Genomic DNA, 13820 nt, shown 5'->3' with positions numbered 1-13820 from the left:
TTTGAATTGAACTCTTTTTAAATTTATTTTCCTACCTTTATTCACGGACTCTGGTATATTTGTCTTACTGGATATATGCACACACATAAACACATGTATGTACATACACAACATTGATAATTCTTTGTTCTGTTTACTGTACATTCTTTCAGTGAGCTACAATATAATAGATACGTGTATACAGTGAGGTTAACAAGTGATGCTTAATTTCAGGCAGTTAAGTGCAAGGTTCTATTAAAAATTAAAGTTTTTATTAACCTTCGTCTGAGACATCCGATTCCTAGAGTTATTTTATCTCTGTGTTCAAATAAATTAACTTGAGAGTAATATTTAAGATAAAAATATGAATGGAAATAGCATTTAGCTAATTTGTCATTATGACATAATAAATGTTTAGGGTCATCTTTCAGCATGATTGATAGACTACTTTTTTAATGAGTGCTAGGAATTGCCTACAGTTTTTAAAAAAGCTTTTCATAATTTGTTCATTGAATTATTTTTTAGTCATTATAGCTATGCTATTTAGTAAATTTCTGGCCTTCATTTTACCTGGCCACATTTAAGGGCTCTTTTGCCACTCTCTTACCTCTCAGACTGAGTTCTGTTTAACACTCATCTCCAACAGGATTTAATAGAAGGTTAGGAGAAGGCTTCCTTGATTAAATTTGGGAAATGGTGCAACTGTAATCCTCTTTGGGAAGTTCACTGTGCATATTTTATTTTAAATGCCCTGAGGATTCCTGTAGTAGAGAAATTTGCTTAACTTTGCTTAACCTAACATTTTCTTTCTCTGTGGGATATTTGTGAATATTTTAAGGGATACTAGGATTCTGAGGAATGTATTTGGGAAGCTCTGCACTAGAATAAGGTGATTTAAGGATTATCTCTACTTTGTTACATCACTGTTTATGTCCTTGGGATGTTGAGGGGGAGTGAGAATACTGAAATATGTGTTATAATTTACTTTTGTTTTACATATCTCCTTAATCCTGAAAAAATATCAGCTGAAAAATTCCTTTTACTAACCTTTTAAAAAAATTTGTTCCTAGTGACTTGTGAGGTAACTGGAACCTTTTATTTTCATTGATTAGAGCTGTCTAAACCAGTCTCTCTGAATTTCATAATCAAAGAAACTTTGAATCTGCTTATTGCCGAGCACATTTGAGTATATATTTTTATAATGAGATAGTCCTAAATACATGCTAGTGATACATAAAAATTGGAAGTATAATTTTTATCAGTTAACTATGAAATTATATTTCACAAATTAAAAATGATAGGATCTCATGTTTGACATTAACTAGGGAGGAGCATTTCTATTTAACAGTAAATTTTAGATACTATCTTTTTATTGGTATCTTTTGTCATATAACATTTATTGAGTTGCCTTCTCTGTGCAATGGGCACTGTAATAGGCCATTTTTTCTTTGTATATTTTTAATCCTATTAGGTAAGTACACTTAAATATCTTTATTATCACAAAATGTGTTCAAAAGTCTGAAATTGAGTTTAGCTGTATCATTCCATTTAGTGTCTTTGGAAAAACCAGAGTATGTGAAAGACTTCTGTTCCCTAAGTAAACATGGCTTAATGATTATTTTAAAGTTTTGAATGAAAAATTGTTAAATTCATAAGTATTTATAAAATCATAAGCATTTCAAGTGTTTGGTATGCACAAGTTTGTATCATAGGTTCTTCCCTGGATTAACAGATGATTTGGACATTCTTAAATGTCTGGCTTAGCCACATAACTCATTTGGATGGTGGAGTGGTCCATATTTGTCCAAATATGTAAGCATCACATAAAGAAAAATCTCTTCCACAGACTCTACCCTCATTTTTCCAGGAATTTGTGTGGTTGGACATAGTGGGAACCAGTTTAAAAAGTGGGGATTTCTGCTTTCAGGAAGATGGAGTAGATGTACATTGCCCTATTCCTCCTGCTAAAACAACTAAAAGTCTTGAACAGTATATATAAAATAAAACATAAGAAGACTCTGAAAGGTGGAGAAAAGGCATAAAGACTAGGGACCTCAGGACTCAAGGAATGACATGGGGTGAGTTCCCTGGGTTTTCTTTTTGCCTAATATAGCCCATACTTGGAGCTGAAGAAGCTGGCATCCTGGAAACAGCAACAGGCGTAGACTGAAAAGCCTGCTGTCTCCAGCCAAAAGACCAGGAAAGGGACAGCCTAGCAAGGCAGAAAACTTTTAGATGGTACCCATTCTGTTCTAGCCAAAGACCACAGAAAGACTGTGGCCCCTGTCTCAACCCATACCAGGCGAGGCTGAGTGGGGAGCCTAGACTTCTGTTCTCATGAAGTTATAACTAGGCTTTCTAGCCCCTTGCCTGGGTGGTTAGAAAGAGAAGGCTGAGTAGATAGCCAGGAGTTTCATCCCTGCTGGACAGTAACAAACCTTCCCACTACTACTCTCCTGTTCTCCTGGTTCACTGTTATTAGAGACACACGGGGAACCTAGCCTTCACTCCCACCTCCATAGGAAGGAAATGCTTCTTTCTGTCCCCATTGATGTCAGAAGAGACCTAGTGAAGAGTCAGGATTTTTGCCATCTTTGAACAGTAAGGAGACTAGCCCCCACCTACCTATGGTGTCAATGGAGAATATCAGGGGAGCTCTTAGGAAACATTTCTGCCCCTCACAGCCAAGATATCAGCAGAGGCTTACTGAGCAGCCAGAACGTCAGCCCTTGCCCAACAGTAATGAAGAGCTCCTCATCCCAGGTGTCAGCAAAGGCCGAGTGGGAGACTTGGACTTTTCCTCCCACTGGCAGTAATGAAGCAGGAACCTTTTCTCTCCCTGGAGCAGTGTCAAAGGAAGCCAGTAAACCAGAAGATTCAAATAGGGTCCAGAATCTCATAATACCCGAAATGTCCAGGTTTCAATAGAAAAAAAGAAAAAAACCGCTCTCTATATTAAGAACCAGGAAAGTCTTATTTTGAATGAAAGAAGAGACAATCAACAGATACAAACACCGAAGTGACCAGTGTTAGAATTTATGACAAATATTTTAAAGCAGTCATCATAGAAATACTTCAGTGGGAGATCCTAAGCCCATTCGAAACAAATGAGAAAATAGAAATTCTCAGGGAAGAAATAACAGATAAAAAGGAAAGTGAAATGGGAATTTAGAACTGAAAAATGGAATACCAAAGTGAAAAACCTGATGGATAGACTCAATAGTGGAACCGAGCAGACAGCAGAAAGAATCCGTGAACTTGAAGGTAGAATAATAGAAATTGCCCACTGTAAGCAGCAGAGAGAAAATAGACTGGAGGAAGTTTTTAAAAAGTTCTCAGGACCTTTGGAACTATAATAAAAGATCTAAGATTTATGTCATTGGAGTCCTGGAAGGAGAGGAAAAGGAAGGCAGAGCTGGAAAAATACTTGAAGAAATAATGCTGGAAATTTCCCAAATCTGGCAGAAGGTATAAAGCTATAGATCCAAGAAGCTGAGTACATCTCAAGCAGGATAAGCCAGAATCACTGTACATCCAATTATAGTCAAACTTCTGAAAACTAAAGACAAAGAAATATCTTAAAAGCAGAAAGTGAGAAAGATACATTTTCTTACAGGGTAAAATTACTCTGATTTCTCATAAGCAAATTTGTTACCAAAAACTATGGAGACCAGAAGAAAGTGGCACATTTTTCAAGTGTTGAAAGAAAAAAGCACTGTCAACTAGAGTCTTATACCCAGTGAAAATACTCTTCAGAAATGAAGAGGAAATCAAGACCCACCCTGGGTGAGGGAACACTAAGGGAATTTGCCACCAGTAGACCCACCTTAAAAAGTGGCTAAAGAAAATTCTCTAAACAGAAAGGAAATAATAAAAAGAAGGCATCTAGGAATGGTAGGAATGAAGAAAGAACATACCGCCAAAAATCTGGGTAACTACAATAGGCTTTCCTTCTCCTCCTAAGTTTCCAAAATTATATTTGATGGTTGAGCCAAAACCATAACATTGTTTGATGTGGTTCTAAATGTATGCAGAAGAAATATTTAAGACAATTACTTTATAAACAGGAGATGGTAAAAGGACATAAAGGGAGGTAAAGTCTGTACTTCACTTGAACTGGTAAAAGGATGACACCAGTAGAATGATAAGTTATGTGTATATAATATACCTAGAGCAACCACTGAAACACTCCAAAAAACTAGATAAAATAGAATTTAAACAAATATGTTCAGGTAATCCACAGGAAAGCAGGAGAGAGACACAAAAAACTAAAATAGCAGGCTTAGTTACATGTAAATGGTCTAATTGTACCAAATAAAAGGTAGAGTTCGCATATCAGATTTAAAAACATGACCCAATTGTGTATGCTTGCTACAAAAAACTCCCTTTAAATATATTGGCATAAACAGGCTGAAATGTAAAAGGATGAAAAAAATGTTATATCATGTAAACATTAATCGAAGCAAGTGGCCATATTAATATCAGATAAGGTAGACATTAGAGCAAAGAAAATTACTAGAAATAGGGTCATTATAATAAAAGGTTATTAGTTCAGGGGCGCCTGGGTGGCTCAGTCAGTAAGCGTCTGCCTTCAGCTTGGGTCATGATCCCAGGGTCCTGGGATCGAGCCCCACATCGGGCTCCCTGCTCAGTGGAGAGCCTGCTTCTCCCTCTCCCACTCCCCCTGCTTGTGTTCCCTCTCTCACTGTGTCTCTCTCTGTCAAATAAATAAATAAAATCTTTAAAAAATAAAATAAAAGGGTTAGTTCATCAAGAAGACAGCAGTGCTAAATGTGTATTTACCAAATAACAGAGCTGAAAATATATGAGGAAAAATTGTCCAAAAATAAAAGAGAAATTGACAAATCTATAATTATAGTTGGAGACTTTAATGCTTCTCTGTCAGTAATTAATAGGTAGAACCTCTAGACAGAAAATTAGCAGATAACAATGCCATCAACAACAGGATCTAATAAACATAAAACGTTGCACTCAACAACAGCAGAGTATACTCTTTTTAGTGGACTATGTATCAAGAAAGACTATACCTCAGACCATGAAACAAATCTCAACAAATTTAAATTAAAATCATTGTGTTTTTCAACAATGATAGAATCAAGTTGGAAATCAATAACAGTAACATAACTGGAAAACCACCAAACACTTGCAAAATACACAGCACACTTAAATAATCCAAGAGTCTAAGAGGAGACGTCAAGGAAAATTAATAAAAATAATAACAAAACACTTTGAAAGGAATGAAAATGAAAATATATAAAAAATTTTGAGACATAGCTCTAAAACAGTACTGAGAGGGAAACTTAACAGCATTAAATGGTCACCTTTAGTAAAATGCTTGTGTTGGTAAAAAAGAGAAGTTTCGAATCAGTAGTCTGAGCTTCCAGCTAACCTGGAAAAAGAAGAAAAAAGTAACGTAAAGCAAGCAGAAGGAAGGACATAATAAAGAAAAGAGCAGAATCTGTGAAACTGAAAACAAAAACGAGAAAATCATGAAACACAGAGCTAATGTTTTGGAAAGATCAATACAGTGGACATACCTGTAGTAAGACTGACAGGAAAAAAAAAAAAGACAAAAATTTACAGTATTAGGAATGAAATGAGTACCACTACAGATCGTGCATGTGTCAAGAGGATAATAAGGGACTACAACAAACAATTCTGCACGCATAAATTTGATAACTTAGATGAATCAATACTTCAAAAAGCACAAGCTATAATTAATCCAGTATGAGTTAGATAATTTAAATAGCCCTGTTAAGGTATTAAACACATAATTAAAAATTTGTCAAAAATGAAGTCTCCCAAGTTGGGATGGTTTCACTGGAGCCTTGTATCAAACATTTTAGAACAGTGAGCACCAAGTGTACACAATCTCTTTCAATAAATAGAAATGGAAGGAGCCCTTCCCAATTTATTTTATGAAGTTAGTCTTATCCTGATACTAAACCAAAGTTAAAACAAAGCAAAACTTCAAGCCAGTATGCTTAATTCACATAGGTAAGAAAATTCTTACCAAAATATTAGTAGGTAGAATTAAGCAATATGTAAAAAGAATTAGATACTATGACCAAGTAGGGTTCATTTCAGGGATTCAAAACTGGTCAATATTTAAAAATCAGTTAGAGTAATCTACCATATTAATAGGCAAAAGAAGAAAATTCATGCCATCACATCATTTGACTCAGGAAAAACACTTAAAAAAATTCAGTATCTACTCACAATAAAAACTCAGAAAACTGGGAATAGAGGGTAATTTTCTCAACTTAGTAAAGAACATGGTAAAAAAAAAAAAACCTTACAGCTAACGTAATATTTCATGATGAAAAACTGAATGCTTTCCCCCTAGAATGTCAAGGTTGTTTCTAAGTGAGGATGTCTGTCTGCTTTCACCACTCTTATTCAGTGTAGTACTGGAAGTCGTAGTCAGACAATAAGGCAAGAAGTGGGAATAAAAAGCATTCCAATTAAAGGAAGAAGTAAATTTGCCCCCCCACCCCTTTTTAGGTAACATGATTTTTTTTTTTTTTTTTTGAGAGAGAGAGAATGAGAGAGAGCACATGAGAGGGGGGAGGGTCAGAGGGAGAAGCAGACACCCCGCCAAGCAGGGAGCTCAATGCGGGACCCGATCCAGGGACTCCAGGATCATGACCTCAGCCGAAGGCAGTCACTTAACCAACTGAGCCACCCAGGCGCCCCAACATGATTTTTTAATGTAGAACATCCCAAGGCACCTACCAAAAACCTGTAGAACTAATAGGTGAGTTTTGCAAGATAGCAGGGTATGAGATAAACATTCAAAAATCAGTTGTACTTCAGGATACTAGCAAATAACATGTAGAAAGTGGAATTCAAATACAATACCATTTACAAACATGGGGAAGAAACGCCTTAGGTGTAAATCCAACAAAATATGTACAGGACCTATGTACAAGAAACTACTAGTTCTGAAAAAAATATTTCAATAAATAGATAATGTGCTCATTAATTAGAAGATTCAACATAGTAAAAATGTCAGTTTTCTCCAAGATTATCATTTAATAAGCCTTCTTCTCAAAATCTGCAAGATTTTTTGATGATATAGACAAGCTCATTCTAAAATTTATGTAGAAGGTAAAGGAATAAAAATAGCTAGACTTAAGAGAGTTTTGGGAAAATAAGAATAAAGCGGGAGAAATCAGTCTACCTGATAAGACTTACTATAGAGTTACAGTAACCAAGACTGGGTGGTGTTGGTGGAGGGATAGACACACAGATAAATGGGACAGAACAGAAAGCCCAGAAATAGATTTGCACTAGTATGCCCCAACTGATTTTTTTTTTTCCCCAACTGATTTTTGAGAAAGGCACAAAAGTGTTTCAGTGGAGGAAGGATGGCCTTTTCAACAAATGGTGATGGAATAATTGGGCATCCATACACATAAAAATGAACCTCTACTTAAACCTTACACCTTGTACAAAAATTTGCTCAAAATGGATCGTAGATTTAAATGTAAAATGTAAAGTTATAAACTTTTATTTAAAAAAATAGGAAAAAAATCTTCCAGATCTAGGGTTAAGCAGTGAGTTCTTAGATTTGATACCAAAAATAGTCCACAAAGGGAGTAATTGATAAGTTGCATCTCATCAAAATTAAAACATTTACTCTCTGAAAGCCCAGGCAAAGAGGAAAAAAGGGAAGCTACAGACTGGGAGAACATACCTGCAAACCACGTATCTGACAAGGGACTGATATCTAGAATATATAAAGAAGCCCCAAAATAGAATAGTGTAAAAAAAAAAAAATCCATTTAGACAGCTGGCAAAAGACAACATTTCATCAAAGAGGATATACAGATGTCAAAAAAAGAAAATGTGTTCAGTATCACTAGTCACAAAATCAAGCCACAATGAAGGTAATACTCTACCTACAGAATGTCTAAAATAAAAAATAATGACAGCACAGAAAGCTGGTAACAATGTGAAGAAAATGGATCACTCATAAATTCTTGATGAAAATGTGAGATGTTACAGGGAATTTTTTGTAAAACTATACAATTACTGTAAACCCCAGCAATTGTACTCTTGGTTACTTATGTCAGAGTCATGATAACTTATGTAAATTTATGTTCACATAAAAACATGTAAACGAATGTCCATAGCACCTTTATTTTTAATATCGACAAACTGGAATCAGCCTAGATGCCCTTTAGCGAGTACTTCCACAAACTGTGATACATACAAACCATAGAATACTACTCAGCAACAAAAAGGAACAAACTATTGATACACACTAAAACCGGAATGAATCTCTAGGGAATTATGCTGAGTGAAAAAAAGCCAGTCCCAAAGGTTTCATGTGATATGACTCCATTTATATAACATTTTTGATGGACAAAATTTTAGAATTGGGGGCAGATTAATCAAAGCTTGTAAGTTTGGTGGGGCCAGGGGAAGGATGGGAAGGTGATTACTATAAAAGGGCAACAATGAGGGCTCCTTGTGTAGGATCTGTGTTCAGTCTCTTGACTATGGTGGTGGATAATGAACCTATACGGGTGATAAAATTGTATAGAACTTAATACACACATGTAGACACTAAAACTGGGAAAACCTGAATAAGTTATGTAGATTGTATCAGTGTCAATATCCTCATTGTAATATCATACTATAGTTTTGCAAAATGTTACCGTTGAAGGAAACTGGTGTACAAGGGACTCTGTATTACTTCTTATCATTGTGAATCTACAATTATCTCAAAAATTGCAGTTAGAAAAAGTGGGTGGCTTAGGAGAAAGTTCTTTTCCTAGTCAAAACAAAACAAAAACAAAATATATATCCTGGGAAAGATAGTTGAATATATCTGTAAGGAAGACATGTCACTATATATCAGTAGCACAGGATTGCTAAGTACATTAAAATGTTAGGAAATAGTTACCAAGTGGTAGTTCAGATTTATCTTTTTTTGCTCGATCTGAAAAATAAAGTATCCTATTTTGGCACCCATTTCTTCATTCAAAATAAAATAGACATTGAATGATGAGAAAAGAATTTTATATATAGGGTAAGAGTAAAAACAAATGAGAGAATTCATAGGCAGTGTCATTCCTTGGATATACCTTATAATTGCATTGTGCCTAGATTTTCTGCATTAACTATAAAATTGTAATAACTAATGATGTAAGAATTCTCCTGTTCTGAACTCTGAAAATTACAATCTAAAAAATGTGCAAATTATATTTTGTATAACAGTGAGGGTTAAGCTCTAGAAAATAAATCTATTATATTCACTCTGGGGTGATGAAAAACAACCATAGTCAACCCAAAGCTAGTTTAGAAGCATGATACATGAGTAATTTAACATACTTAAGAGGACAGCTGTTGGTAACCAGAGCAAAATTTTTTGTGTGTATTAATAATGGTACAGTATTGTATTTTGTTCCATTTTTATGATCCATAGCTTATTTTTTAATATGTAAAATACAGTTTGGCATGATTTTTCATAATCTACATCACATTAAGGTGAAGATAATTGTATATAGCCACATTAGCCCATCATTTACATAATTTATTTCTTCAGTAGATAGATGAAGCTAATTTTTATAACTGTCTAATCTTATTTATGATTAACCTGGAGACAGCTTGTTAAAAAGTGAATACGGAAGCTATAGAAAATTATTATAATATAGTTTTAACTGGTTTCTGAGTTTGGAGGATAATGGTGGCCGCCAGATTCTGTTTATCTCTACACATTCTCCCCCAAAACCATAGACTAAAAGGAACACAGGTAGAACCCAGGTAACCCATAAATTCTGCATTACTAGGAGACAGAACACCCTAAACCTCAAATTACTTGAAAGTAGCAAAATAATCACCAAATTCCAACAGAGCTTCTACTGCGCTACAAGTCTGTATGTGTGGAGAGGATGCAGTGGAAAGCCTTCAAGGCTATGAAACAGAGAAGAGATTGAAAGATGTAACAAAATAAAGACAAAAGTCACCCTCAGAAGGAGAAAGTACAACAGTACGTGCCAAAAGAGAGAGTGCCGAATAGGACTTGAGTAGTTTATAGCACCACAGGGAAGGAATTCTAGAGTGAGAAGTGGCATCCTTAGAAGAATTTTGCCTCTGGGAGAGAAATAGAGAAGCATGATGCATCTGACCTAGTAGTGAAGAGAAGAGAAAACAAGGAGAAAGAGAGAAATTAAGTGTCCTGCAGAATGAAAGACGACCTCAAGCTCTGCACTCCCATCACCCATTTAAGAAACTGCACTTCACTAAGTTGAAAAAAGTTTGAGGTACTCTCAATCAGCAATAATCGCGCCTCGGATAAACCTCATTGGCTACGATACTGCCACTGCGCAAAGCTAAGTTTGAGGTACTCTCAAACTAAAGAATGCTGTCCACAGAATGATGGGGTGGGTATCAAATTTACACAGCACCACTGTTAGAAGAAAACAGAAAATATGTATTAAAGCATTTCAGCTGATGAAAATCCACCCTGCCAAAAAAAAGCCCTCAGGAAAATAACCACACGGTAGAATGCTGTAACACAGTACCCCAGGCTAAATGAAATATTCTCAAAAACCTGGTATCCAAGAATTAAAGGAGAGAAATGAATTTAAAAAACAAAACACAACAGGAAATGTAATATGAATTGATAAAACTCAGGAAAGAAATTGAAGAAAAAGACCAAACTATGTTCAAAGTAAAGAATAAACTATAAAATGTGCAAGAGAATAGAATGGAATGGAAATCTAAAGAGGGACGGAGAATGAAAATGAAAGGAAGTAAAAAGGATCTCAGAGAAAATGAAAGACTGGCAAAGGATGTCCAACATAACTGGGAGTCTGTGAAGAATAAAAACAACACAGTAGAACGAAACTTAGGAACTACAAGCCAAGAAAACTTTCTGGGAGTCAGGGAAATTTAAGTCTACTTTTGAAGGACCTACCATGTACTTGGAAAAACTGACCTAGAATAATCAACTCAGACATATTTTGGTAAACTGTTAAACTTTAAGGTAAATTGAGCTGGCATCATACTTATGAAGAGCAGCATGCAAATCATGGCAACAGAATAGCAATTTCCAAAAACTCAAGGAAAGAAAGTACAGGCCAAAGATTTGACATCTAGCCAAGTTTTTCTTCTGTTATGATGGCAGTGAGTAATTCCATTCTTGAACATTGAAGAAATTACTGAATATTGTATCCATGAGCCCTTCTTGAGTTTATTAGGGGATAAGCTCTATCTAATGAAGAGATCCCCAGCCCAGGGAAGCTTCAGCAAAAGGACTATGAGCACTTAATATATTAAATTATAGAAATAAGGACTAAATGAAACAAGGGTGGGGACATAGGTAGAAGAATAGCATATTATATGTTAGATGGAGTAAAAGGAATACCACTCAAAAAAGGGGAAGGGAGAAATAAGGGAAAGTAGAATGAGATCATAGATGGCTGAATGGGTAGGAGACAAAGGATAACAAAACTAGCAAACAAGACATGAAAGGCTTAAGTAAGAAAAAGGGAGATTAAGGGCATTAACAAAAGTCTAAATGCACTAAAACAAAATTACCTTCCTAAATACCAAAGGAAAATGTAAAAGATAGCAAAACACGCCACTTGGAGAGAACACAGTAAATACTACTAGTACACACAGTAATTATAATAAACTAATTTAGATGAAACAAAACATTGTCATATCAAATATGAATGGACTTAAGTTGCCTACTAAAAAAAGATTTTTAAGTTGGCTCATAAACATTTTATAATTTGGTTTAAGCAAGAATCCAGTAGTGGATGCTAAATCCAGGGTGGAAAGTTTAATAAGATACAGGCGCTTTGCATGGTCTCCAAGTATCTCCTTACAGATTACATATTAGCTGCAAGGGGATAAAACAGTAACTATGTAGTGGAGAAGCTGGATAACACTTTGACCAGGTAATTAAAGTTCATTTCACCAGTAGGGAGGTTGGCAATATCATGGCCTGTGACCGTGATATCCTTAGGACACTTCATAACTTAAGTGGTAGTCTAGTAAAGAATACATAAAACTGGAACCTAATGATAAGGAACATCAGACAAACCCAAATTGCAGACATTTTATAAAATAACCAGCCTCCTTCAAAAACCATTTATGTCCTGAAAGGAAGAAAGGCTTTGGAACTGTTCCAGACAAAATGAATCTGAAGAGACAGCCAAATGTAATCTATGATCTGGATTCAATTCTGTACTGGATGGGGAGAAATGCATTTTTAGGATTGGGACAATTGACAAAATTGGAATATGGCAAACGTACTTTATCAGTCTTGAATTTTCCTGAGTTTGAGAACTCTTGTTTATGTAAGAATATTGTTATTCTTAAAAAAAGTCACATAAAACTATTAAGAGGGAAAGCATGATATGTAAACTTACACTCAGATGCTTCAGAAAAATACATAATGTGTGAGGGTGGGAGAATGATAAAGCAGGGGTAGCAAAATACTAAAAGTTGGTGAGTCTGAATAAATTATGGGACTTTTCTGTGCTTTAAACTTTTCTCTGAGTTTTAACTTAAAAAAATAGAAAAAGATAGCGCTAGCTATGAACTCTAGCCAGAGACTGGTACACATGGTTTAGTAAAGTAGAATTTGAGTTACATCATCTTCTCACTCTACGTACCTTCCCTTTTTTTGTTAAAGTATTGAGTGTTTTACAGTTCAGTTTCTATTTGGAAAGCTTGACTAATATCAGCCTATGCTAAGCTAATATATATGGCTCCTTTTTCTGTGTTATGCTTTTACAGGATTTGCCTTTTTCATGCTTAAAATATACTTTAAAGAAAAAAAAAATTCTGAATGTGCCCCTTTCCGTGACGTCCAGTAAAATGCTTGGTCATGTGGGAAAAAACCCACTATTTGGTTCTCCACCCCACCCTCAGCTCCCTTGCTTTCTTGGGTTTCTGAGAACAAAATAGGAGATGGATGAGGTTAGAGGCATTTTAAATCTTTTTATTTTTTATTCTTATCCCAAAATGAGCTATACGAAACAATATGTGGATAGTAGTTTGTTGTCAGCTATTTTACATTTTGCCAGATCAAGCCCCTTTATTTAAGCTTGAGCAACAACATGTTCTGAATCAAAAGAAAAATGTTTGAAGATATTTTGTCTTAATGGTACAAATTTTTTCTTTGCATATAGTAAATATGATCAGTAGTTCTGATTAGACCATGTGTGAAGAGATCACAACAAAAGAAACTTGAGATTATGCCGTCCAATCTTATATGTTGTATTAACTACAATTTATTTTTTATTGTAAAAAATCGGTGATTAAAAATTAAAAATTTTATGTCCCCTGATTCTTCACCAATATTCATACTAAGTTTCTTGCTTCTGTCTTAAGGCTGTATGGAGAAAAGAGAACCATATGGTTCCACTAGGTGAACACTCCAGGAGCTCTCATACATTTTCAGATGGAGCAGTATCTGACATGCAGGGAGAAAGTTGCCCAGTGCTCTCCAATCTTTAGTGCAGTGGCGAATTAAGGATTGACGCTAAATATAGTGGGAAATGATGGTTACTAGATTCTTTAGTGTATGGATAGTGCGAATTCTTCAGAGTTCTGTTATTTACTGTACAGTTTATGAATGTCTCCTTTTACAAGAAGATTGAAGTGATGCATGTACTTTTCTAAGAAGTATGGAATTTTTAATCTAAAGACAGGATTTTTATTAGATTATTTAGCCGAATTCCACAATGTAAAGTCAGTGTAAAAATTAGGTAGAAGTGACTAACTGTGATGTGCAATACTAGGAAAGCCAGATTTCATGCAGAATTAAAACAATTATTTTGTCCCTCAGTTTT

The 13820-nt window shown here is 35.1% G+C and overlaps 1 protein-coding gene and 1 pseudogene across 6 annotated transcripts in view; one reads left to right on the top strand and one right to left on the bottom strand.

The window, feature by feature from the left end:
- The window catches only part of USP47 (ubiquitin specific peptidase 47), a 111418-nt gene that overhangs the window by 62979 nt on the left and 34619 nt on the right, over positions 1-13820 (top strand). The window lies entirely within an intron of this gene.
- LOC123326363 lies at positions 10231-10345 on the bottom strand (annotated as a pseudogene).

The sequence above is a fragment of the Neomonachus schauinslandi genome, chromosome 11 (assembly GCF_002201575.2).
Source record: "Neomonachus schauinslandi chromosome 11, ASM220157v2, whole genome shotgun sequence".
Taxonomy (NCBI): Eukaryota; Metazoa; Chordata; class Mammalia; order Carnivora; family Phocidae; genus Neomonachus; species Neomonachus schauinslandi.
Note: the sequence above shows the minus strand (reverse complement) of the source record. Positions and strands in the feature narration are given on the sequence as shown.